Source organism: Sinocyclocheilus grahami, unplaced genomic scaffold (genome assembly GCF_001515645.1).
Source record: "Sinocyclocheilus grahami isolate Dianchi unplaced genomic scaffold, SAMN03320097.WGS_v1.1 scaffold578.1, whole genome shotgun sequence".
NCBI classification, from domain to species: domain Eukaryota; kingdom Metazoa; phylum Chordata; class Actinopteri; order Cypriniformes; family Cyprinidae; genus Sinocyclocheilus; species Sinocyclocheilus grahami.
In genome coordinates this window covers 380,540-403,887 of record NW_015505757.1, presented here as the reverse complement: position 1 = coordinate 403,887, position 23,348 = coordinate 380,540, and the positions used below count along the sequence as shown (strand labels likewise).

The following is a 23,348-nucleotide window of genomic DNA, read 5'->3' as shown; positions in this document are numbered from 1 at the left end:
CAAAAGAAAAAGAAGTCGTGACATGTAAAAATAGTCGAGACTGTCACGTTAGCCTGATGGGACCAAACTCCCTTTGTGATTTTAAAACGTAAGACAGTACCCAGATTTAAAGACTACAGTAAGATTTAAGATTTTGGTAGGCTACTATTAGATGGATAGCCTAAATGTCCTAATTCAGATGGGCTACCTGTTTTTTTTTTTTTAATGGTATATCAAAAAGTGTATATTTTTTTTTATGTGATTGGTTCTACATTTTTCCAGTTTTTTCCATACTTCCAAAACAAAAATTAAAATAGGAAAAATATGAAAATAATTGAAGACAAAATGTGTTTTACTGAGAAAAAACAAGATTTGGTTTTTAAAAAGCCTTTTTCCAAAAGGTACATCTGGAAAAAGGGGGGTCGTCTTATAATCAGGATCATCTTATATTCGGGCCAATACGGTAACTATATTAACTAGTAACTAGCCATCCCAAACAAACCTGCAGGAACCCTGTCTGCCATGATTCCTGTTTCCATTTCACAAGTTGCTTTGATGAAAGACCTAGATAATCAAGTGTCTTGTTGTTGTTTGTATTAAAGTGTTTGTTGTTTTAGGAGTTGTGTATGCCGGAGGTTCTGTATGAGGAGGTGATTGAAGTGGAGGAGAGGGTTATTCTCAGACAAGATTCCTGTCAGCTACACAGAAATGAGCCCAAACGAATAGTAAAAGGTGATTAAGATTTTCTTGATATTTTGCAATAAAGGACTTTATGTATTCTATATAAAATTCAATCTATTACAAAAAAATATTTTTACTTCTAGACATCCCAAAGGCATAGTAACAGAAATGGTCTGTTTAATTCTTATTGTCAGACAGGGAGAGATTGTAAAATTGCAATTAAAACATTGACTAACATTTTATGTTTATGTCGTATGAAAGTTTTATTGGTTTATACAACCACAGAAAAGTATCAGGAATGTCATCTGCATGGAATCTCTTTCTCACTCAGGCAGTACAGGAGAAAGTCTGGAGGTGTGGCAAGAATTGAATCTTCAGCGTGTGGAGCAGGATTTGAGACGTGTGCAATCCAAAGGCATCAGCAGTCTAGCGGTGCTGCTACGCCATTCTCACACGTGTGTATAGATCATTATATACATTTGATGTATTTATTACATGACTCTCTGGAATATATGATTCTGATTAGTCAATCATGGCCTTTAGCAGTCTGATATTCACAAGGAAACTGCAAGATGAAAAGCTAGTAAGTAGGGCTGTACAATTAATCGAATTTCTAATCGCGATAATAGAGCTTATATAGGAATGCCGCGATAGGTGTCGTATTCCTATAGGTAGATGTGATCAGCTGAGAATCAGCTGATGCAAGCTTGACGCACGTGACCTGCCAGAGCTAACGCTTAATTTATGTTATTCTGTGTGCTTAAGATGCTTTTATTTCTTTCTACATGTTAAGGGTTTTCAATTGTTTTAATTTTAGTATAACACTATAATACCATCATATTTTTACTTTTTTAATAATTTAAAGAAGAAACCAATCCGATGTATAGTTGTCTTTTGAGGCTTAATACTATAGAAAAGCACAAAGTTTTTCAGTTAGTGTTTTCAGCTTGTTTATTTTCAAATAAAAATATGGCAAGCAGTTGCATCAAACAATGGTAAAAACATCATTCAATTTAAATTGTGATAATCGTAATTAATAATCGCAATTACAATTTCAAGGGAATAATCGACAATTATGATTTTTGTCATAATCGTTCAGCCCTACTAATAAGTAATTAAATTGAATGTAATGTAATATTAAAATAAACAAATGGCTGAACAAACTTAATTCAAATTCGTATAATTTCTGACATTATTGTGGACATGTTATTTCACTAATATTCTGACAAAATTTTAACATTTGAAAGTGAAGAATTTAAGATATTTTAGTATTGTACTCGTAGTTTTAGTTTGAATCTAGTTTACTTCAAGTATAAATATAGACAAATGAAATAGTGCTTTAACATTATATTTATTGAAATCAGATAAAATCAGGAAAAAAATGTTTTAACCATTTGAAAATTTTTCTAGGACAGAGAGAGAGATCGTGTGCTTTCGGCATCTTAGCGTAGTTTATATACTTATAAATAAAGACAGAAATAGTGCTATAACATTTCACTTAGCCTATTGAAATGCAATAAAAGTAAATAAAATGTTAAAACTGTTTTCTTCAGTTATTTAATGTCGATCGATGCTAATGAATGTTGAACTCTACATTTACATTAATTGTGAAATTAAACATGGAACATGGTAGGGTTTCAGGTTTAAGCTTGGAGGAGGATGGATGTGTGAGCACAGTGTTTTTCCTTGCTTGTTGAGGCTCGAGATGTCCGAATCTTGCTCCATGCTCTCCTGTCAGACAACGATGGGGCCCAGTCAGACCGCAAGCCTTGCATCGGTAGCCTGTCACTGACCGACTTTCCAGTACTGCGTCAGATAGGCGACCAACAGCAGTGCTCCCTAGACTATGGTTTGTGTAAATGTTAGAGAGATACCTTCCACCTGAAAAACGAATTTCAAGCATGCAATTTAGATTTGGAAAATATTATAACCACAAAATAAATTAATTAGGGATGCTCCGATCGATCGGCCGGAGATCGGTATCGGCAGATAATCATATTTCATGACTCGATCGGTACTCACCAACTTGGCCGATCTCAGGAACTGATCGCAATTTGATGACGTCAATGCGTGACGACCTACATGATGTGTGTGGACATAAATGATTTGACGCCGCAGTCATGTCATCACCGGTGTGGAAATGTTATGACGTTTCGAGAAACAATGAAAAATTAGCTGTTTGTTGTTTTGCATGATGATATAATGAATAGATGGTTAATTTTGAACAGCAGATTCAGTGACGTTAGAGCTGATCTGCGCCTCACTGCACGCGTCTGCGGCGCGTTACGGCTCCACGGCCATCGGAGCTGATCGCGGCCGCTCTAGTCAGTGCTTGTGTTTATCAGCCAGCCGCGGCACGTTTCTGAAGCGGCTCTCCGCTCTGCTTGGTTAAAAATAGTCTTTTGTGAGTTGTCACAGCGTGGAGGATGGAACAAAAACAGAGGTTTCCCCAGTAACAGCTGTACACAAAGCAGCGCTGAGCTCACAAACGCTGCTTTATCAGGCATATAACATGCAAGATTAAATGAAAATGACATCGAACATTTTCTAAAGATAGTCTTCCTTCAGAAATAGAGTGATATAAAAACACCCGCACCTCGTTTTGATTTTTAAACGTGCAGTACGTGCTCATGTTTATTCAACGAAGCCTTTTGGAAAATCTGTCAGTTTTGATATTGTGGTGAGCGCCACAAATAAATAAATATATGGGAAACACATCCCACAGCACAACCACCTGAGCCCCAACAGTCTACTCATCACCTTAACTTCAACTGCGTTTGTAGCCGGTGCCATAGCCAGACTGATAAACAAACACAGACCGGAAGTTAACTTCGAGCCAGGCGCGTGCGCCCATTGAAACCGTCTATATAAAGCTTGAAGCATCAGAATCGGCATTGGTATCGGCCGATCACCATGACAAGAAATCGGTACTCAGTATTGGCTGCATAAATCCTGATCGGAACATCCCTAAAATTAATTAATAGGCTGGAAAACTATGTAATAAATAAAATGTGTTAGCTACCTCTTCGCAAATATTCTTTAAGCATATTGCCGAGGTAGTTGATCCCTATCGGCTCATTGGTGAACCACACGTTGGTGTCCTCAAGATTACACAGAGGAATGCGTCTCGGATGCAGATAGAAGGCTCTGGCATCTTCTGGACACTTTGAAAGGTATTTTTTAAAGCTGTCCACAGGACAAAGTGGGTCGCCGGGGCTCGCAAACATAAATCCGTGCAAATTTTCTCTACCTGGTGCAGTGGGATCCTTGTGATTTTTCGTTTCAGGGTTATGCGCCAGGGTCAGGCACTCCATCCCATTCTCGTCTTTCCGGAGAACGAAAGACTCCTTTGATAGGTTGCGGTTTCCTTCTCTTCCCCTCCGTGCAAAACACAGCTGTATGTCGAACCAAACCTTTCTCACAAGCCCGATGGGTGTGAAAGGGGAGAGTGCAGGTGAATTTTTAATTTTCTGCAGGTCGAAATCGGTGATACACGGGTGATGAATGCTGGTGTCTTTTCTACTTTTCCTGTAGCGCTTTATGACCGATTTAAAGACGGCATTGCTTGACTTGAAGTCTTTGTCACTTATGATGTTGTGTTTTTTGATGTGACTGTTAATACCTGCTCTGAGACACATCTGACTTGCAACACTGTATGTCGCGTCCGGTGTAGTGCCGAGATTTGCACCCTGCCAGATTATGCACCCCCTAGTATTGGTAGGTTTAGGAGTAGGTGTGGGGGAGGGGTTAGGATTAGGGGTGGAGTTGGGATTAGGCAATCAGGTAGCAACTTCAACGAGGGGGTGCATAATCTGGCAGGGGTGCAGAATTCGGCACAACACCGGCTGGTCTGCACAGTGGCATAAAACTCCCGCAGTCTCTCGTTGAGAAGAGAAGCAGAATAGGTCTCAAAATCAGCATTTTTTTGTCTCTGAGTCAAAAAGTCTGAGAAAGTGTTAATTGCCCATTTAGTTGTCTTTTTTGTGTTAAAGGGGTCATATGATGCGATTTCAAGTTTTCGTTTCCCTTTGGAGTGTTACAAGCTGCTTGTGAATAGATAAGATCCCTAAAGTTGCAAAGACTAAAGTCTCAAACCCAAAGAGATATTCTTTATAAAAGTTAAGACTTATCCACGCCCTCCTAAAACACCTCGTTTAAACATGGCCCCACATGTCTATGTCACTGTGTGGGAAGATTTGCATAACACTACCCAAATGTTTACGCAAAGAAAGAAGGCTGACAAATGATGCTGACTCACAGCCTTTAAGTACGTTTTCATATTTAAAAGATTTGCCACTGACGATTCAAACGCAAGTTTTGAGTAGTGTAGAGTAGCGCTCTTTGTTTGTCGTTTCTCTGATCACAAATGCAGACATGGTTTTATGTTTATGCGGCGCGATGCAATGCAACACGTAAAAAGACAGTATAAGTAATTATAATCAGTAATTATGTCCCCACTGGATGCAACAAATGCCTAGTTTATAATGGGTTTTATTGGTTTTGTCTCGTCGCGCCGGGACACGGCATCATATGGTAAGGGGCGTAACATTTCCGTCACACACTTCCAATAGTATTTGAGGTATTCGGCCAATCACAACGCACTGGATAGCTGGCCAATCAGAGCACACCTCGCTTTTCAGAACGATGAGCTTTGTAAAAATCGACGCGTTTCAGAAAGGCAGGGCATAGAAGAGAAACAATAATGTACAGTATGTGGAAAATAATGTGTTTTTTTTTTAACCTTAAACCGCATAAACACATTTCATTACACCAAATACACAAAATAATGTTCTTTTTTAGGAACATCATATGACCCCTTTAATCTCATCTTTGTCCTCTTCAATCTGCTTGAGATCTTCTAGTGTTAATTCCTTGTACCGCTTTTCGCCATTACTTTCCTTTTTTGACGTCTTCTCAGGAGGCCTTTTAATTGAGTATCATCTGTAATGGTCGACCAATATATCGGCCGATATTTGACATTTTTCAAATATCAGCATCGGCCGATGCGTTCGTGCCGGACTTTTATTTTGATGGCACTGAGAACGGCAGCGCCTGAACACACAGGCGCTCACATTCTCCCTCTTGTTCGCTGTCGTCGTTAACAGTTCTGTCCAAGGACAGAAGTCTGTCTAATAATCAGAAAGAACTGTTAAACAAAGGAATTAAAAAGTATACAAAAAAGTATTATAACGATTGCTTTTATATTGTTAGTAATAGAAAGGCAAACATTATAATACTTTCTCGTTTGCCATCAGCGTTTAGCAAATACGCATTTATATAATTTAAACAAATCTTTGAATGAATAATGAACATCTCATTTCAAAAACCTTGCAAACTTAGTCAAATCCAGCTGTGAAATCTTATGAAGTGTGCATTTGTATCCTGCACGATCGCGTGTACCCTGGATGATGGTCGGTCCGTGCGAATTAAATACGGACAGGAGGAGAGTTCAGCTTCACTGGAGACACTTTAAACTCGTGATTTCAAATTATGCTGCGCTTCATGCTTTTGCCCAATTTCATATTCATGTCATTTTCACTGTGTGCTGTATGTAAAATGAGTGTTACCTTAGCTTTATTTGAAAAAATGTGATTCCCAATGCGCATAAACTTCCCAGAATACTGAGTGAGTGTCCTGTTGGTTACAGTGTTTACTTCCTTTTTAATTATATTTTTATTAAGTATATTTGTTTATTTGAGAAAAATACTTTGTCATTTAAAGTATAAGCATGTTTTTTTTACACATTTATTTTTTTAATCCATTTTCAAATTATTTCAAATTTCTTAAATATTAAAATAAATAAAATTATATCGGCCATCGGCTACCCTGCTTACCAAGATATCGGCATCGGTTGTCAAAAAAACAATATCGGTCGACCACTAATAAGAATGACGTTGCCATGAGCTGTGATGACTTGCTGGGAAAAGAGGGAATAAGAGTGGTCCATGTACTGAGCCCTGTAGAACACCAGTTGGTACTTGGTGTGGAGATAAAATTCCATGATGCCCAATGTGACATTATGTCAAACACTGAATTAATTAAAGCATACTGAGACATCTGATAATGTTGAATGAAATCATATTTCTCATTCCTGTTGGTGTGTGTTTCAGATGGGCAGCTCATGAGAAGGCTGTGGGCTCTTTGGCGAAGTGTCTTGGTTTCACTCAAGTGTCTCTTTCCAGTGAGGTGATGCCCATGGTGCGAGCAGTGCCTCGTGGGTACACTGTTTGTGCTGATGCTTATCTCACACCAAAAATACACCTTTACCTCACTGAATTCTCTGAAGGCTTTAAAGGAGGCTTGAAGGTATGTCTATGAGGTTTATTTTATCAAGCTTTTATAAGTACCCCTTAATTTAATACCCCGCCTCTCCCTCTCTCAGGATGTGAATGTGTTATTCATGCAGTCAGATGGTGGGCTGACACCAATGGAGCAGTTCTGTGGCTCTCGGGCAGTGCTTTCTGGTCCTGCTGGAGGAGTCGTGGGCTATGCCGTCACATGTTATGGGTTTATGGAAAAGAAGCCCGTCATTGGTTTTGACATGGGAGGTGAGAGACGAGTAAATGTATCTCCTGAAGGTTTAATAGAATGTTCACCTCAATTAAACTTACTTACATGTAATTTACTTACCCTCATGTTGTTTAAAACTTTGCCTTCTGCAGCCTTGTTTGTGGAAATGACTGAAATGTATTTGTTCATTAAAAATCTTGCCTCTGGCACATATCTTTTATGTTTGTATTTGTTCATGCTGAGCATGCAGTAAGGTCAGAAAAGAGATTGTTGATGGATTTGTTTGTACAGGCACATCTACAGATGTGAGCCGATACGCTGGACAGTATGAACACGTGTTTGAAGCAACTATCTCTGGCATCACCCTGCAGGCTCCACAGCTTGACATCAGCACTGTAGCAGCAGGTGGAGGCTCTCGACTGTTCTTTCGGTAACAAACATACAATATGAATATAGCTAACAGTGTAATTATTAATTTGTTTGATGAACCATTTTGAACCATTATACCACACATTGTATAGCATGTTTTTACATTTAGTTAGGTTTGTTCAGTTTCTTATTGTGATTGGTCATAAGAGAGTTAAGTAAGAACCAGTGGCATTTGACATGTGGGTGTTCATGATGAAGCAATAACTAATAATTTAATTAGTTAGGCTTATGGATTAGTCAAGTCACCTTTATTTGTATATCGCTTTTTACAATATTGGTTGTCAAAGCAGCTTTACAGTGTCAAACAGGAAAATCAGAATCAGAATCAGAATCAGAATGAGCTTTATTGCCATGTATGTTTACACATACGAGGAATTTGTTTTCGTGACAGAAGCTTCCACAGTGTAACAGAGTGACAGTGACATAACAAAAAACACAGATAATAAAAATTTAAATAGTAAAAAAGTAAATTAGATCGTCTGCCAGGTGTTGATTCTGCACAGTGCTGGGGGATGGTGTCTTGTAGTTGGTGATTTCTTTTAGACTTTTCCACACTGATGCTGGATCACTGGAAGAGAATTTAATCTTTATTTTTCAGAATAATTCCTGAATTATTCTGAAATTCCTTTATTTTTTCAGAAATTGTTTGTCAATAATGCAAGAAGACAATAACAGAGTCATTTTTACAGCTAAAGTTAGTTCATTGATGATTCAATCAGTGAAGCGTCCCCAACTAAGCAAGCCAAAGGCAATGGTGGCAAGGAACCACAACTACATTGGTGACAGAAATGGAGAAAAAAACGTTGGGAGAAACCAGGCTCAGTCAGGAGGCCAATTCTCCTCTGGTCAGAGAAACCAGCAAGTCGTGGTTTAATTCCAGGCTTACTGATTGTTAGCACAAATGCATTCATGCAAACATTGCCCGTGCAGTCATCCAAAGGTAGCATGTGCGCTGTGGGTCAGGTCATATCCACAACACTATGGCAAGACATTTTAGCTTAAAATATTCCAAGCGTTACTCGTCGTAATTGCATTTTTACTAGTAACAATTCAATTAGAGATCTCTACAATTAAATTCTTACTAGTAACAATACCAATGAGAGAGCTCTCTAATTCAGTTCTTACTAGTTAAAATGTAACTACAGAGCTCTCTAATTAAATTCTTTCTAGTAAGAAATCTAGTTACAGAGCTCTACAATTGTATTCTTGCTAGTAAAAACTTGTATTCATTAGATGCAAAATAGATTTGCTAGTGGTGATACACTTCAAAATAAAAGCCCCATAAGCATGAATTGATAGCATTTTCATTGTGTCAGAATGACCATAAGAGTGAGATGACAGTTTGGAAGGTTTTGTTTTAATATTTAATCACACCTTTATATTATTATAAATTTTATTATTTCTTTATTTCAGACTCTTAGGTCCATATGACAAAAATGAAAATAAAGAGTAGCCTATAGTCTTGAAAATACTTTACAAGACAAAATATCACCTCATTTTGGTGTTTATTATGCACTGTAACATGCATGCAGAATTTGAGCTAGTACATATATAGGCTAATTAATAGGTTAATTGTCACTCTTGACAAAATGTGTTTTAAAATTTCTTTCTTTCTTTCTCTCTCTCTCTCTCTTTTTTGGTCAGACATTAGGGGGGAAAAATTCAAATGCAACATTATTTTGGGGTATTTTTTCGATAAGCTTAATTAGGCGATATTTTGCTGAGTGTATTTTTGTGTTGGAACTGGGGCTGGTTTTGGCCAGTAGGTGGCAGCACGACTGTCTTACTGAGTGATTCATTTAAAAACACAGATTCATGCAAGTACGAAACATGTCTCTCGGAGATGCGCAACAGTTCTTTTCCGGCTTTGTTTGGAACTATTTGGGTTGGTGAAACAAAAACAGACAATAGTGTGTCCAAAATGTAACTCACTTGTATTAATTTCTTGGTTGTTGAACTGTATAAAATCAACATCACATTCACGATCTTGCTCAGCATTATTGTGTGAGTGGATAATGAGAATAAAGCCCTTGCAAAGCTTAACAAAAACAGGTATTTTACAACCAATAATTAAATATGCATATTGCTGAGAATACATTTGTATGCATGTTTTCTGTGCAAGTGTGAATTCACCTTTAAAAAGAACTTACAGTAGCTAAATAGACTACCTATATTTTTTCTCTGTAAAGCATAATCATTTTATAATGATTTGAATCAATATATAATAATACATAATAGATCATTAGAGCCTCAGCGCTGCTATTCATCATTAAAAGCTGCTTGACTGAACAAGCTGCTTGAGTCCCCATTTTCTTTTTTTAAGATTTCTTTTTGGCATTTTTTCCTTTTTTCCGATAGGACAGTATAAGTGAATTGGGGGGAGGGGTGCAGGATCAGAAGGGTCCACGAGCCGGGACTTAAACTCAGGTTACCCGTAGCGCAACGGTGTTATCGACGGACTGCCCGCAAGGCTATCGGGACAGACAGTCACCCGTTTTATGTATATGCATGAGGTGCAATTATCATAATGAGGTTGCGCTGAAAAGAGAGCTCTACAATGCAATTCTTACTAGTAAGAATCGTTATTGTAGAGCTCTACAATTACATTTTTACTAGTAAGAATGCAATTCCACAGCTTTACAGCTACATTCTTACTAGTAAGAATTACAGTTAGAGAGCTCTCTAATACAATTCTTACTAGTAACAATTCAATTAGAGAGCTCTGCAATTGCATTTTTACTAGTAACAATTAATTAGAGAGCTCTATAATTCAATTCTTACTAGTAAGGATTACAATTAGAGAGCTCTCTAATTCAGTTCTTACTAGTAAGTATTCCAATTACAGAGCTCTCTAATTCAATTTTTACTAGTAAGAATTCCAATTAGAGAGCTCTCTAACTGAATTAGAGAGCTCTGCAATTAAACATATCTTTAATTAGTTTTTTACCATGTCATTGTCAATTTTATTTATATAGCACGATTAAACACAACCATGGGTTGACCAATGTGCTGCACAATAAAAACATTTCAGTAAGACAATACAAAATAATTACTAAAAGAAACAATACAGTAGAAAGTTCTCATTGATAAAACGGCAAGTCAAAAAGGTAGGTTTTCAACATGGATTTAAAAACAGATAGTGAAGGTGCAGATCTAATACAGAGGGGCAGAGCATTCCACAATCTAGGGGCAGCAACTGAGAAAGCGCGGTCACCCCTGCTTTTAAGCTTCGACTTTGGGATGCATAATAATCTCTGGTTGGACGACCGGAGAGACAAGAGGGGCCGATGTTCAGTCAATAAATCAGATAAATAAGTAGGGAACAAACCGTTTAATGATTTAAACACTAAGAGAAGAATTTTAAAATTAACTCGATAGCACACAGGCAACCAGTGCAGAGAACGTAAAACTGGTGTAATATGATCCCGTTTTTGGGTACTCGTTAAAAGCCTTGCAGCTGCATTTTGAACTATCTGCAAGCGGGATAGGGCTGACTGACCAATCCCAAAATACAGCGAGTTGCAGTAGTCTAATCTAGATGTAATAAAAGCATGAATTACTTTTTCAAAATTTTTACTAGACAAAATATGTTTTACTCTCATTGAAATTAAGAACGTTTAAAGACAACCAGGCTTTCACATAAGACAGGCAAGACATAAGTGTTTCCAGACCATTTGAACTCTGTTTTAAAGGCAGATAGATTTGAGTGTCGTCTGCATAGCAATGGAAAGACAGACCATGCTTCCTAAAAATAGAACCCAATGGGACTACAATTAGTAAAAATTTAATTATAGAGCTCTCTAATTGTAATTGTTACTAGTAAGAACTGAATTAGAGAGCTCTCTAATTGTAACTGTTACTAGTAAGAATTCAATTGTAGAGCTCTCTAATTGTAATACTTACTAGTAAAATTTCATTTGTAGAGCTCTGTAATTAAAAATGAATGGAAGTCAATGGAAACATGACTAGTGAAAATTACTTTGTAGTGCTCTCTAATTGAAATTGTTACTAGTAATAATTGAATTAGAGAGCTCTCTAATTGGCATTGTTACTAGTAAGAATTGAATTGTAAAGCTCTCTAATTGAATTGTTACTAGTAAAAATGCAATTAGAGAGTACAACGAGTAACACTAGGATTATTTTAAGCTAAAACGGTTTGCGATACAACACAAACATGCAGCCTTTGCCGTGCCTGTAGGAATGAAACAGCCTTAACGTAATCACTGTTGGAGTGTTTCTCTATAAGTAAATATTATCAGGGATGTGATTTTTCCGTATAAATACGGATTTCCGAATTTTCCGACCTCTGAGCAATAGTATGTACGACCCATGTGATTCATGTAGATCCGATGTTTTTTTTTTCTTTCTTTCTTTCTTTCTTTCTCACATTTGTTGGTATCTCACGTGTCGCCGTCGTCATCCTATTTGAATTATGCGCGGGATTGCGCATCGTGCGAACCGTCGTCACAGTGTTGCAAACTTGGCGACTGTCGCTATTTTTAGCGAGTTTTCAGACCCTTCTAGCGACACATTTTCAAAAAAGGGACTAGCGACTTTTTCTGGTGTTATTGGAGACTTTAGGCAACTCTGACGTGAACGCACGTATCGTTCATACTCCTCTCAACAAGCAGCGGGTGCTGCCGTGGGCCCCACCCCCATCCCAAAGCACTCACTGGCGGCCCAGTCCTCGTGCAGCAGTCCCTCCCAGCTGCAGTCAGAGCAGATGTTCACCCCTCTGCGTCCAGACTGCAAATTAATTGCGCATGCGGGAAGCCGCCGCTGGCTGATCCCGCCCTGGCTTACATTCAGGGCGGGATGTAAATGTGAAATGTTCTTTGCCTAATGTACAAACCTTAGTCCGACCTCTGAGCAATAGTATGTACGACCCATGTGATTCATGTAGATCCGATGTTTTTTTTTTCTTTCTTTCTTTCTTTCTTTCTCACATTTGTTGGTATCTCACGTGTCGCCGTCGTCATCCTATTTGAATTATGCGCAGGATTGCGCATCGTGCGAACCGTCGTCACAGTGTTGCAAACTTGGCGACTGTCGCTATTTTTAGCGAGTTTTCAGACCCTTCTAGCGACACATTTTCAAAAAAGCGACTAGCGACTTTTTCTGGTGTTATTGGAGACTTTAGGCAACTCTGACGTGAACGCACGTATCGTTCATACTCCTCTCAACAAGCAGCGGGTGCTGCCGTGGGCCCCACCCCCATCCCAAAGCACTCACTGGCGGCCCAGTCCTCGTGCAGCAGTCCCTCCCAGCTGCAGTCAGAGCAGATGTTCACCCCTCTGCGATTGACACTATTTTCCTAATTAATGCTGTTCAGTTGCTTTGTCACAATCTGTATTGTTAAAAGCGCTATATAAATAAAGGTGACTTGACTTGACTTGACTGGCGGCCCAGTCCTCGTGCAGCAGTCCCTCCCAGCTGCAGTCAGAGCAGATGTTCACCCCTCTGCTTCCAGACTGCAAATTAATTGCGCATGCGGGAAGCCGCCGCTGGCTGATCCCGCCCTGGCTTACATTCAGGGCGGGATGTAAATGTGAAATGTTCTTTGCCTAATGTACAAACCTTAGTCATTTTACATGCAAATATAGCCAAAATCACAGCACAGTCCACATGAAAAAATACTATAGTAATTTATAGTAAATACTATAGTGTTTTTGAACCATACTATAGTAAAGTACTTGAATTCATTTGTTGTGGTAATTCTATAGTTGCTGTGGTAATATAACATATATAGTAATATAAACAAATTACTTCACCGAATACTGTACTAAGTTTTCTACAACTATAGGGTATATTATATTACAATACACTACAGTATTTATTACAGTTTATCAGTTCTATGTAGTTAACACTACAGTATGCTGTAGCATTCATTAAAGTGTTGTACAAACTTTAATATATACAGTATAATACACTTTACTATAGTATGGTTCAAAAACACTATAGTTTTTACTATAAATTTCTATAGTATTTTTTCCATGTGGGAGGTAGGCACTGTATTCTTAAAGGGGACATAACACACATAGTTTAACCCAATCTCATGTTAATCTTGAGTACCTATAGAGTAGTACTGCATCCTTAATATTTCCAAAAAGTCTTTAGTTATATCATATTTATAAAAGAAAGATACAGCTTAACGATTCTCTCCGGAAAAAGCCGAACTCCTTGAGGCGCGCCGTGGGCGGAGCTAAAGAGTGACTTGAGCACTTGAGAGCCGATTGCCAACAAAACAGACATTTGATGCCGTTTCACTTACCGTAGAGTAGTACTGCATCCTTCATATCTCCAAAAAGTCTTTAGTTTGATCATATTTATAAAAGAAAGATACAGCTTAACGATTCTCTCCGGAAAAAGCCGAGCTCCTTGAGGCGCGCCGTGGGCGGAGCTAAAGAGTGACTTGAGCACTTGAGAGCCGACTGCCAACAAAACAGACATTTGATGCCGTTTCACTTACCGTCTGCAGTTCTGAATCATGACTGGGATCTTTTGCAGCTGGGACCGCTCCATCTTTCAGTATCAAACAATGTGCAAATACAGCGTCAAACTGGGACTTGTTTATAAAATGTTCGTCAACAAGCACGCTTGTGAAACTCCGTTGCTGCCCCAGAAAAACAAACTGTATCCACTGTTTACATAACGCTGGGTTCTTTAGGAAGCTGAACAAAGTTATCTTTCCCTTACAACCAAAAACACACTTTGGAGACATTCTTCCCGAGCAAGTCCCATGCAGCGCTGGCGCCGGAGGAAGCGCGTTGATGGGCACGATCTCGCTCTCGCTCTCACTCTGGTGAATGTGTGCGCGGGCGTGTTTTTCTGGGAGAAATGCCCAAATAAGGAGTTCCACCCTCGTTTACGTCATGAAGAGCCACGATCGAAAAAAAACTCTCCGAAACTTGGACGAAGCCAGAAGTAAGATTTTTGGCACAGAAATACTCCGTCATACGTCCAAATAGTTTTTTGAAACTTTGTCCATGTTTAGCATGAGAATCCAACTCTTTAACAGTGTAAACAGCTCTGAATGCATGAAACAGCATTGTACCTCCCCTTTAAGTTTATACACGTGAAAATTATTGCTGAAATAAATTATTGCTGATGCAAAGTAGTGAAGGAGTGCCATTTGTTAATTATATTTAACGTCAGCTTTAGTATATTTTTGCTCAAAGTGTTAAACTATTTGATTAAACATCGTTTAGTTAACTATTAAATTGCTAAATTAATCAATTTGCCTATCCGAACTGGGTAATTACAGAAATATTAAATACATAAATGTGAAATATTTTTGTATAAGAGTTATGGCTTACAATTAATTTAATGTCTAATTATTATTATTATTAATTAGAGAGTATTTGTAGTGTTGTATTTGTGATGTTACTTTTGGATAAATTATCTTTTGTGTGAATGTAATTTTTTTTTTCTTGAGGGTTCCTTATTTTTTGTCCTTGGCCGATCACATGCCTGTATTATGTTTACTGCAAACATCTCTGACACAGTCCTGTTATGACTTTGGTCATGGTTTTATTTAATGTTTTGTGTCAGGATCCTGGCGCTCATGCTCCATGTTGTGTTGTCTGTGTTAGAACACAAAAGAAGCTATGTGCTTTGTCACCATTTGCTCTCTGTCCTGCATGTTGTCCTCACCCTCCTTGATTGTTACCCTCCTCACTTCTTTCCATTTCCATGTGCAAATTACAATCAGGCATGACGATTAGTGGTTGACTGTAGCAGATTTTTTGATGGTTGTTGCTGATGTCTTATATCTTATAGAGCAGGGTGGCTGTATTTAATTTTTTAGTCAATAACACGCATAACAACTGATGTAGTGACATTCTTATTAATTTGACATATTATTAAAATAATTAGAAATAAATTTAAAACTGAATCAGCCATTGAGCATGAAGCATTGATACATGCCAATTCATTACATAACACAGCTGAAAAAGGAGTGTTGTTTTTTTTGCATGGCAACCTTTATTTTTTATAAAATTAATACAGTTTTATTGGTACAATTGTTTAGTTGGCATCCAATCCCTGATGTTCTTTATTTACATACATGGTGTATAACCAAAAGTAGTCTGATTGTTACTTTCATGTTGTAATATATAGATTTGATACCTGATTATATTGTCACAAGTTAATATACAGGAATTGATTTTTAAAGTAACCATCGCTGGTCTCCCATGTACTCTACACGTTTGTTTAACCTTTTTTTTTTTTTACCACAACCTTGGTACTAAAGCACCAGTTCTGTTGCTCATCAATATGTTCCCTTCAGTTTATTCTTCAAAATTTCTTTACTTGGCCTTGTTGTTTAATGCAAATTCTTAAATTTGCCTCTATAAAACCTGCACAAACCCTGTGTTTGGGTTAATTCAAGACACAAAATTTATTGTAATTAATACATTTAATAAATCTTTTACACTGCTCCCTAGCAAGTCAAAATAATTATTATAAACGAGACACTGGTGTTCGCTCTAGAGTGTTAGCCCGCTCAATTTCAAAGTCATGAGAGACGTAGCAGCACAGTTAAGATTCCCAATATGTTGGACCTTTTATTGAAAGTAGCCCGTTGAGACATGGTTTCACTTTTATAGACTTGTGTTGTTTTGTGATGTTTGATTTGGGGGAGGTGTGACACACCAAAGGGGCATTTGCAAAGGTTGTTTGAAAATATGCTGTATTTTAGTAATTCTGCTAGGTGACACTAGTAGCACAAAACCTGCATACTTCACCTTTAAAAGAGTACACTTTATATACTACACAAACATTTTCCATAGTACGCGCTATTGTTATACAGTAGTAGTATATTAGTCATAGTTCACACACAGTGCACAACCATGAAACTATATTAACCCTGTGTAAGTTAGGAAAGGTGAATATTTCTTCTGTTGTCTGTCTGTATTTCAGGTCAGGGATGCTTGTTGTGGGGCCAGAGTCAGCTGGTGCTCATCCCGGACCTGCCTGCTATAGGAAGGGTAAGAGCAGCTGTTAGGTTATCAGACCCACCGTCTTTCCATCTTCTTGCTTGTACATTTAGCCCTTCTACATTGCATAATACTTGCTCCTATTCAAGTCTTGTTCTTCTCATATCTGTGTTAAACAACTCAATTGCCTCTCATCTTTTGCTGATTCACATACTGATTCACTACATACAAGACAAAATTGTGTAAGTTGTGAAAATGCACCAGTATTGGCACATTAATACTAGTTAAGACATTAAGGCACCCATTACAATAAATGTACATATGCCGAATAAACGATTTACACTAACTTCAAACTGCTCAAGCCTAATGATTTGCCTGAGTTCCTGAAAGGTGTGCACCTCAGGCCAACGTCCACCAAAGGACTCAAATAAGACATCAGGACATTCTGACGAGAGAAACACTTAGAAATGTCAGAACACTTGTCAATCTTACACTGATTTCTATTATGTCTGTACATAGTATTATATTATTTTATTTATCTGTAATATACATCAGAACTGTTTTGGACACAAGGTCTCCTCTATCAGAATATGTTGCCATTTTCAGTGCTTTTTTACTGCAAAAGACTATAAAACTATTAAAAATGCCTTTTTTAATGCAGCTATGGTGAGCATTGATTAATATGCTTGCAATTTGCAACTATTTGTGAGAAATTCATGATAAAAAAGTTCTGTACGTATACTCCCAAAATATCAATATAAATATGATTCAGCACAAAATTGCATCAATTGCATCTAAATGTCTGATCTCATCTTATTGACTTATTTATTGGAGTGTTTGTAAGACAACCGCTTAATAGCCTAAAACAATATGATACTACCCGCATCCAACACAACAATTAATAGAAAGTTATGAATCTCATTAATCTCCTCTGCCATGTCTCTAACTAATGTTCTCTGTCAGTATAGCTAACGTCACATGTGAAACCCCACCTGCTGACAGAAAAACACAAGCTAAATGGCACTGAATGCAGGTGATCTAGGAAGATCTGACTTGCCATTATTTTTTTTGCACTTAGGCTCATACATTTAAAATCTGCTATTACAGTTTCTGCCTTACATACTACTTCCATGTTTCTCCAAATGTAAAAGTCTTGATGTTATAATGTCATAAAGACTGGACTGAAAGCTACAATAACTCTTCTCTCTTCTCTCCTGGTTCAGCTGGTCCTCTGACCGTCACTGATGCTAATCTAGCCCTCGGCCGCCTGCTGCCTTCTTTCTTCCCAAAAATCTTTGGCCCTGGAGAAAATTAGCCTCTCTCAACCGAGGAAACCATGAAGCATTTCCACACTCTCACAAAAGAAATTAATCAATACGTCTCAACTAACCAATCATCGAGTAGTGCTGCAGGAGGGCACCATTCAGAAATGAGTGTTGAAGATGTCGCCATGGGCTTCATCAATGTGGCTAATGAGGCCATGTGCTGGCCTATCAGAGCGCTATTATATATATATACAGGTATAGCACACTATTCAGTCACTTTCAGTTTGTATAGCTTGCATAAGAGATTAGGTGTAGTCTTTCAATCTTTTCAATCTTGGTTGTTACAAAAAATATGACATACAACTTTTTTTACATGTAGTGCAAATTACCAAAAAATCTGATTTTGCACAAAATAATCTCTAGGTCACCAATCTCATCTGCTTATCTAGCCACTGAACTTATCTATGCTATTATATATCCACCTTATTCCTATGCAACAATGACACTTAGCGTGAATTATGGGTGTAACTTACTTTAAGTTGTAAACAGTGAAAGGCAATAATACGTTTTTGTTTTTTTTGTTTTGTTTTTTTAACTGGGTAAAATGAGATGACAGTATTCTACTCATACGTTGCCTTAATCAAAAATGTTCATTAACTTCAGCATTGCGTGATACTATTTCAAAGTGATTTCTGTCATTTTGACAGATTATAAATTGTATTTACCTGTGAAAACAAACAAACCTGAATTGAAATATGAGGATTTGAGGAGAAAAACGAGATTTTCATGCATTCCAGTGAATTATTAATGGGATATATAGAAAATTAAATCGGGAGAACAGACCACAAATGTGCAGTATAAGTTGTCCTTTTTTATACTATTAAAGCGGAATGTAAAGGGAAAAAAGAAAATAATCATGAGGAAAAGAATGCCGCGACTGAAAAGAGCTCTTGCCATAGATATTCTTGTTATAACATGTCACGTTAAAATACCAAGCGTTACGTTATTCTTATGATGTCTGAAAAGAAATCATGAAGAAAAATCGACAGCTCATTCAGTCAATCAGACGGATAAGCTTTATTTGTAGGGCAACCTTATGATTTGAAATGATTTGTTTCAGTCTTTTAAATGGAAGTTCCCCAAACCAGAAGTGTTCATTCAAAACGTTCGTCAGGAATAAGGTGGATACTGTAGTGGCCAAAAGTAATGTCTGGATGGGATGTTTGCACAATATTTGATTTTTAATGTAGTTCAATTGAACCATCAAAATATAAGTAGTACTGTATATTGTATTGGGGAGAAAAAAAACACTGAACTTAAGGTATTTAACTGACAAAATTGTTTGTGCTTCACTTCCAATCATGAAATAATGTGAAATAATTCCAGAATTGAGATTCATTCAGCAGCTTTGATTCAAATAAAAAATGTTCAAAAGCTTTTCAAGTGGATTAAGGAATGACTTTGCTGTGCAAACCCACACTAGCCTATCAGACTGCCAAACAGAAAAGCATAATTCGTCACTACACAGAACTTTTTTCCACTTATCCAGAGTCCAATGGCAGCGTGCTTTACACCACTCAATTTTATGCTTGGCATTGTACTTGATGTGAGGCTTGCATGCAGATGCGCTGCTCTTAGTAGATTGCATTGATCATTATGGAAATGAGCTGGCTGCATCTGTGTATTCATTTACACATTGTTATTAGATCACCCACAGAACTTTTTCCACTCCCATCAATGCTTTTATGGGATTGCGGTCGCATGCTAATTTGCCCTGATTAGTACATCTGTCCCTATATATTTTATGAGTTTCCTTGAAATTGCACTACTGTTTGAGCAACATAAACACACTTGTAGTACATTAAAAGTATCTGGCTTATGTAACATTTTAAGCAAGAAATGTACCTCTGTGAAGTATATTCACGTCAACATCAATCAGATTTAACAAGTTGAATATCATCTCTCTCTTATAAGGCTAAAGGCCATGATACATCTGAGCATGTGCTGGCATGTTTTGGAGGAGCTGGTGGTCAACATGCCTGTGCCATTGCAAGAGCCTTAGGCATGAAGACTGTCTTCATACACAAGTATGTCTATATGTTTATGCATGTGCATTATCTGTTTGTTTTAGTCTGTTGTTGTCGCATGCTTGAACGGGGTGACAACAAAATGCTTTTTCCAGACTCTGTTCTGCTGTGCTTAATGAACTCGAGACATTACAAAGCAATGAAGATAATATACAAATAAAATTGCTGTGGCGAAGGATGAGGCATAGACAACACTTTGTTTCCCTAGAGGAGTCTTTATCAAATCAGTCATGAAAGTGACTTGTGAAATGGATGAGAAGCAATGCAAATATTCTACTGGTTGGACAGCACATCATGTTTTTTTTAATCCGTTCTGATATTCAGTACAACAACATGATTGCAAGTCTGATATTACTTTAAGTAACAGATCTATAAGTAAGAATTAACATAGGTTTAGACAAAACTCGTTCCTTTTTTTAGTAGTCAGTAATCATTTTTTAGTTGTTTAGTTTTAGTCATAGTTGTCCTGTTGCCTGTTACAACAAACATGTAATGCCTTGATGCTTTATTTGTTTGTGTGTGTGTATATATATATATATATATATACACACACACAAACAAATAAAGCATCAAGGCATTACATGTTTGTTGTAACAGGCAACAGGACTTCCTGAGGATTGAAGACAAATTTCATAAATACAACTGAAAACCTATCATATCTTGACAACTTTTTGATTAAGGAGGTTAAAATGTCCTATATTTAGTCTGTAGTAAAAGGTTTTACATAGCCTAATATTGGCAGTGGGACAGATCAACAAAAAAACAACAAAATTCAATAGCCAATAAATTAATTTGTGAATCAAACTTGCCATATACATGCAGGGTGTCTGCATTATGCTGTCTATCAATTTTTGTGAAAAGTGACCTTCAAAAGAATACATTTTTTTTAGCTATAATCTCAATTCCTTTTTATTCTGAATCTGTGGGTTGTCCTGAATCGGAAATGGCAAAGTTTTCCCTTTTTTCTGCCATGGTGAACTCTTTTTCTTTTATTTTTTTTAAATCATCCTAGGACTCTCATGAAGTTTGATGTGTATCATCTCATGACAAAAATTTCTCTAAAGGTTTTAATTTGTCAAATCATTTAGATGTTTTTCAGATATAGGCCGATCAGTCATTATGGGACACATTTTGTGGCACACAGAAATGTGGGTGCTATAACTTAAGACAATTAAGAACTGTGCAACTGTGATCAGAGAAATTTTTAACTGACACTGAAAAACTGAAGTCACAGCATGTTCTCTTCACATGTACTTGGACCCTAGTGACTGCTGCTTTTGGTTGAATTTCATGTTTATATTCATAATGTTGTTTAAAATTAAATGCCTCATGATAGGCATTGGGAAGTGTTTATGAGCTGTTTACAATAAGAACATTGAGATGAAGTGCTTAAATTTTTTAACTGATTTGATGACACTACAATGCAATACTCTTTTTCCTGTCAGATACAGCGGAGTGCTGTCAGCATATGGTTTGGCTCTGGCTGATGTGGTGGAGGAGGTTCAGGAACCGTGTTCTCTAAAGTATGAAGCAGGCTCATACTCTAAGCTGGACAGCAGGATAGAGCAACTGTCTCAACGCTGCGATCAAATACTGTGCAAACGAGGCTTTAGCAGGTCACCTTCAAAGATGCAGCAACATTTCAAAGCATAGATTTTTGCTTATCTATCTACCTTTGAACAAAAACAAATGATTTTAGATGCAGTAACTTAATATTGTGATAATAATATGATAATAACATATTATTCTGTCTGAACAGTTCTCAGATCAATATAGAGGTTTTCCTTCACCTGCGGTATGAGGGCACAGATTGCGCACTCATGATTACAGCTGCAGGTCACCCCAGAAACGCCCACTCCTGCATGTCTGGAGACTTCAGAACAGCCTTCACTAAATGGTACTGCTATTTCCATTGTGAATGGTCAAAATGGCTTGTTGTTTCCTCTTCTATCTCTCAATCTTTCTCTTTCTACATCATATATCTGAAAGAGTTTGGGTTCACCATCACTGATCGGCCTATCATGGTGGATGATATCCGTGTACGCGGTTCTGGGAAATCTGGAATTAGGTCAAAAGTGCAGCCCAAAGCAGGGCAGAAATCTCCAAGACCTATTAAGGTATCTAAACCTAGGACAACTCAAAGGTATCACACAACAGACGCATCACATTCAGTTTAAGGTGGCAGTCCAAAACAGTGAATCTAATCATTAAACAGGAAAAATTAACTTCAAGAATGAGCAAATGTGGCGCTATTTGAACTTTGGTGATTTAGAAAAACAGTGCAAAAATTTAAGAAAAAGGGAGATTTATATTATAGCTCTCTATATGAAGCATATAGACTTTATTCAAGCTACAGAAAGACAAACATTTTACTGAAAATTGCACATTCTTCCAGCCTATGTGTTATTGTAATTGTACGTTAACAACAATTTAGGACAAATATGCGAGTGGCAGTAGGAAATAACTGGGCGTCATGGACAGACACCTCATGCCGGTGTCAACTTAACAGGCGCTTTGCACGTATTAGATTTTTTAAAAATAAAATTAAACCAAGGAAATATACTGTAATTGTTATTGTTGTTGTTTGTTTGGACACAGATGACCCAGTGTTACTTTGAGGACCGTTATCTGAAGACCAGCGTGTATCTGTGGGAGGATTTTTACTGTGATCACAGTATCCAGGGACCAACCATAATTGTTGATAAGAACAGGTGAGTGATTTCCTGAAAGTTTCTAAATTCTACATTATACATTAGTGGTGCTTAATGTTAAAGTGTGTCATCCTGTAATATTCGTTCTCCGGAAGTGAATGATTCTTTAGATGTGTTGTTGATGAGAATTGTGCTCTTAAACAGTCCTGCAATGCATGTCCAGTACTTGACAGAACACCCAACCATAATCATAATCGCTATAGTATTGTTGCCGCCATGTCGTGGAGACGCTGTGTTTTTCATTGCGAAAGCGAAAATACGTTGTTTGGCCTTCCAAAAGAGGACACAACTAGAAATCAGTGGTTAAGTTGTATTTACAACACTGTTCCAGAACAGTTCAAACCAAATATTCATGTGTGTGCAATGCATTTTACGGAGGACTGTTTCCTGATCCTGTGAGAGTAGCCTACAATGCTGGCTGTTCTGACTCACAGCCTGTAAGTATGTTTTCATATTTAAAGGATTTGCCACTGACGAGTTTTGAGCAGTGTAGAGTAGCACTTGTTGTTTGTCGTTTCTCCAATCACAAATGCAGACATGGTTTTATGTTTACGCGGCGCGATGCAACACAACACATAAAAAGACAGTATAAGTCATTATAATCAGTAATTATGTCCCCACTGAATGCAACAAATGCCTCGTTTATAATGGGTTTTTACTGTTTTTGTCTCGTCGCGCCGGGACACGGCATCACAATATGGTAAAGGGCGTGACATTTCCGTCACACGCTTGAGGTATTCGGCCAATCAC

At 37.6% G+C, this 23,348-nt stretch overlaps 1 pseudogene; it reads left to right on the top strand.

The window, feature by feature from the left end:
• Positions 1 to 605: 605 nt before the first annotated feature.
• Positions 606 to 23,348, top strand: part of LOC107556751 (5-oxoprolinase-like) — a 38,315-nt pseudogene continuing 15,572 nt past the window's right edge.